Genomic DNA, 5,290 nt, shown 5'->3' on the forward strand with positions numbered 1-5,290 from the left:
TAATCAGCAAATTCAAGCTTATTTTTTCATGTTTGTGTTATCTACATTCTACAGCTAACCTGCATACATCTCAAGCTTAACAAAGCATCGTTGGTATGTTTTCGCCTTCTTTGTGGATTTTGTCAGAAACAATATATGTTTATTTATCGAAACTGTATGTAATGAGTATATGTTTATGTTTATGTTAGAATTGATTTGCCTATGTCTTTTGTACATTTCAGTTTTACACTTTCAACTATCTTCAGAGTCGTGATTCTTAAGAAGAGTTTAGCTGGCTGTCAGCGTAAAGCATACCGAAGACGCCACAGTAGTCTTATTGTAAAGTGGTACCAGTAAATGTAATTCTTTACCTTCCACCTCTGCTAACAAACTATGCTTAGATACTTGGCCGTATTAAAGAAACATAGGAGAAGCATGAAACATGATTTGCTGAATGATGATGATGTCTGGTTTATCTTTTAGTAAAATTTTAACAATACAGATATCAAACTATTATACGACAATGACTTGAGAGAAAGAAGAAAAGGAATAAGTTAGTCAAAGTATACCCCCAAAGCGAACTTGACCAAAAGTATCATCTGAACACATGTAGCAAAGTTATCAGCTGTTCTTGATGTGTAGTGAAAAGTGAATGTATTTGGTGGGTTATATTTTATTTAAATGTTGCCACTATGTATTGTGGGTATTGTTTTATTGATTATGTCCCTGCATTTACAGTCTGAATTCATTCTAATCATTTTAAACCATCTTTACGGTATATTTTATAAATATTATACTCGTGTTCTTGTCCCTTTTTTTCTTGAGAAATGTCATGATGTATTGTGTTTATGTAGGAATATTCCAAATACCTTTGTAAATAAATAACATCACATGTTAAGATCATCTGTAATGACATGCCATAAACAAAGAGGTGTTTGACTTAAATGTGATTGCTTCATATTGCTTACCTCGTCATTTCAAGGCATGACTGTTATTTTTTATTCAAATAAATGGTGTGATGTAAGGATGGATAAACCTGGCAAGTAGGCCTAAGTAGCAGTTCATGGCACTGAGTTGGATATTATGGGTGGCGACACTTCTGCCTCAGTCGCTTTCCTGCCATATAGCAGCCGGACTTTAAGGTAAGTAAACAGTGTCATGTGTGGAAGCAGAGCCATTGCGACAGTGTCAGTTAAAACCTAATGTCATTATCCTATGACATATTAACTGTCATTACAGTGGTTATGCATAGGCAGTCTGTAAGGTTAATTAACAGGCGTTTGAAGGTAGGACGCTAATAGCTCTATTAGACAAAGGCTTTGGAATAAAAATGGTATCAATCCCCAGATAACATGTCTGTAAAAGCTCAAAAACACGGTATCAATTGCTAAAAAAAAAAATTTGGGATGACTAAACTAGATGTGAACACACCACGATCGTTTTGGTGAAATGATTACTTCCTGGATTTCTTTGTAGGTTGTTAACATATGTGTATATCGAAATGCGTTTTGAACTGATTGAGATGATGTAGGCCTATTGATTTAACCTTGTGTTGTAACTTAATGATACGGTATTATATTGATAAACGTAGGCTATCTAACTAATACGGTGATCGACTAGTTTGCAATGTACAAATTAATTCCATTAGAGAAGCTAATTAACATCTGACATTTTTGTGTTTATATCTTCATCCAGTCGAACCTAAGGGAATTGTTTTCGCTACTATTTCAAGCAAAATAAACACATGTTATTTCACTTGATCTGTCAGATTATATTAAATCATATCTGGTTGATACACGGCTTCAGTGACCAGTCTTTATGGGCGAAAACCCTAGTTAAAGTAAATCTCCATAGTGACTCATGTGATCATGTTGGTGGAAATATATTTTGTAGTAGGGCCAAGGTTATGTGACCGCTACAGTGTACTAAAAAAATACGCTGACATTATATATACATTGTTAAGTTATTTTAATAACATTGAGAAAGTCATGGATTGTTTTGCATGTAAGTAAGTCTAAGGGAGGCAAAGACTTTCTGCCTTCAGTCCCATGTGAAACGACACGGAAGCAGTCTATTGGTCTACATTGTAATTATGGGGAACGATATCCTTGGAGAATATTAATTCGGTTCAGAATGCCCACGGTAGGTCTTTGACTGGAGTTTGCCTATGTGTTGTCATTACGTCACAAAGACTGATTGCCGTGTCATAAATTTGCCATAGCGCGAGTATAAAAGGGTCTGGAATTTGACATCGATTCATAATTGGATTTGTGATTGAGGTGACCACTACAGTGTATAAAGATGCTTTGCTGTCCTTGTATTCCTCTGAGGAAGGTAAAAGAAAACAACAATAATAATAATAATAGCAATAATAAGAATAATGATGACCTTTGTATCAAATCATTGGTTTTTAATTCTATTATAATTATTATAAATTAATGCTGATATGTCCATCCTTTTTAACCAGAGGAAGAAAGTCCAGGCAGAGCCATGCTTGGAGAGGTAAACTGTTGTGTGTGTGTGTGTGTGTGTGTGTGTGTGTTTATGTATTGGTGAAGTGGATGTTAATGGTACTATGTAAAACAAAACTAATAATAATATGAAAATGAATAATATTATGAATAACATTGAATTGAGGTTAACCAAAAGTCTTGTTAGTCCTCTCATCTCTCTAATCTCTCACACAGGAGGCCTCGTCACTGGCTGAGGAGATTATTTAGAAAAAACAAGACTGGGGATGCTGGTATACCTGCGATGTAAGAGTACACCAGTGCGAGTGAATCTGATTCTGTGGGATTCTGAGCGTGTGTCTGTATGCATGTTGCTGTGTGTGTGTGTGTGTGTGTGTGTGTGTGTGTGTGTGTGTGTGTGTGTGTGTGTGTGTGTGTGTGTGTGTGTGTGTGTGTGAGAGAGAGAGCTGACTAAAGTTCTCATGTCTTCCTTTATTCTGGACAGCCTGGAGCCAAGCCCTGTGTCAGGGGACGTCCCTCAGGTAACCATGGCAACATAGATGGACTTTCCTTCTATTACACCTGCATCTGCAGGAGCAATCTTCACTTTAGTTACAGTCATCTAATTAGCATCTAATTAGCAGTTTATAATCAAAGTTTGGCTCAACTATTTTGTGTGACACATAAGACTGTTAGACATTTACTGTTAGAGAATTAAACTTACATGAACTTTTATTTGTTTGTGGAATGTAGACACTTTAAGGTTAAAAGCCAAACTCAGCAAGGAGTGTTTTTCCATTTCACCAGATCTCCAGCACCCTAGCTACCCTTGAGTCCTCCACACTGGTCACCTCGGCCTCCCCAGAAACCCCATCTCCCGGGGCACCCCAAGGAGAGGAGGTCCCCAGCCTGGACACCCCAAAAGGCTGTGACCCCCTGGACCAGTGAGTGCTGATTCAGGACACGACACACATATGTGCCCTCACTAACTTCCCTAATGCTGCCTCACCACTCCATACTGCTGTTCCTCATGTTGTCATAGCTACTGTGTCACACCACAGACAGAAACATCATATATATTCACTATAAGATCCAGCTGCATTCTTCCCATATCACACCTTTATGAGCTTATATACAATCTTAAATGTCATATAGAAACACCGTGAGATCCAGCTGCAGCCCCACAGACCAGACTAACCCCACACTGCATCCAGTCCCACATCACATTCTTTTAGCATCAACTTGAGTGCTAGGTTTACTAACACTCACCTCCAAACTGTGTTTGTACAGGTTAATGGTCCAACTCGTGGAGGAGAGCCGGCCCCCATCAAGGGGCCGTAAAAAGAGGGCCAGGTCAGCCCCCGTGGCCCTCCTCATTGCCCCGGAGGCCCCAAAGAGTACGGCCAGGACACCCCCTGTGACCCTCCTCATTGCCCCGGAGGCCCCAGAGAGAAAGCCGCATGTTCTCCCGGCCCAGCAGTTGAAGTGCAGGGGGTAAGTCACCCAGATCACCTTTCTCACTTTAAACCACCTAGAGGAGTGATGTGTGTGTTCACATTCAGTATGTCTGTCCAGCATATATATATTTGATGTGTCTTCACTTAGGCAGTGTTTATGTGCATGCATGATGCTTGCTTGAGTAGCTCTTGGCAGTTTGTGTTTGACTTTCTGGTTTATTTTCCTCTCTCTCAGGCTGCCTAACCTCGGACAGACCTGCTATATCAACTCCACCCTGCAGTGTCTGTTCGCTCTGCAGCCCCTCTGCATCCAGCTGCTCCTGCAGGAGGAGACATGGAGGCAGGAGCCCTCAGCACTGCTCCTCAGGTAAGTACACACACACACACACACTCACTGACACGCTCACATACACACACACACACACACACTCACATACACGCTCACATACACACACACACACACACTCACTGACACGCTCACATACACACGCTCACATACACACACACACACACACTCACAAACTAACATATAATCACACACAAACACACACACACACTCACATATAAACACATACCCATGCACACAAATGCACATTTGCACACAGACATAAATGATCCCATGAACACAAACATAAACACTCCCCTAACCCCACTCTCTCTCTCCATAGCTCCTTTGTGGGTCTCTGGTGCCTGAGGAAATCCACGGACAGGGAGCTGAAGGCGGCAGTGCTGATGGAGCTGAAGGACTGCATCGCCCTGCGCAACCAAGAATTCAAGGGGAACTCACAGAACGTGAGAACACACACATGAAATCAGATACTATGAACTTAATCAATTCTCATGTATACAGCTTTTGATGACATTGTAAGCCATATCATTGCAAGGCTCAACGTATGTAAAATATGTGTGTGGATAAGCATTTCTGTTCATGTTGACATGTTTTATGCATCTGTGTATTTGTCATATATGTGCTTGTGTGTGTGCAGGACGCCCATGAGTTCCTTTCGGAGTGTCTTCTGGGCCTCAAGGACATTGGGCACACCCTCCAGATGGGGGATGTGTCCTATCAGTGCCCAGTGGACACTCTGCTCACCTTCCAGCTCCAGCACATAAGATCTTGCAGGAGGTCAGTCAGGCTGATATAAGGGCAGATCTACAGACATTATTCCTGTGTGTGAAGCATTGATCTGTAGCGCTTACGTGTGTTTTTGTTTGTTGAGCAGCTGTGGAGTTGAGAGCAGAAGGGAGGAGATCTCCACCTACCTCTCCCTCCAAATGGTTGCACAGGGCACAGTCCAAAACAGCCTGGAGCTCTACTTCAACGTACGTTACTAACAGTCAATCTCAATCTCTATACACACAATGTAGTCAAAGCACACACACACACACACACACACACACACA

General features: G+C 41.2%; 1 long non-coding RNA gene across 1 annotated transcript; it reads left to right on the forward strand.

Annotated features, from left to right (window-relative positions):
* The first annotated feature begins 1,748 nt into the window (after nucleotides 1-1,748).
* LOC122133586 lies at nucleotides 1,749-3,279 on the forward strand. Its single transcript, XR_006152885.1, has 5 exons — nucleotides 1,749-2,313; nucleotides 2,447-2,481; nucleotides 2,667-2,735; nucleotides 2,935-2,971; nucleotides 3,237-3,279. It is a non-coding gene; the product is annotated as an uncharacterized LOC122133586 (long non-coding RNA).
* The last annotated feature ends 2,011 nt before the right edge of the window (nucleotides 3,280-5,290 follow it).

The sequence above is a fragment of the Clupea harengus genome, chromosome 16 (assembly GCF_900700415.2).
Source record: "Clupea harengus chromosome 16, Ch_v2.0.2, whole genome shotgun sequence".
Taxonomy (NCBI): Eukaryota; Metazoa; Chordata; class Actinopteri; order Clupeiformes; family Clupeidae; genus Clupea; species Clupea harengus.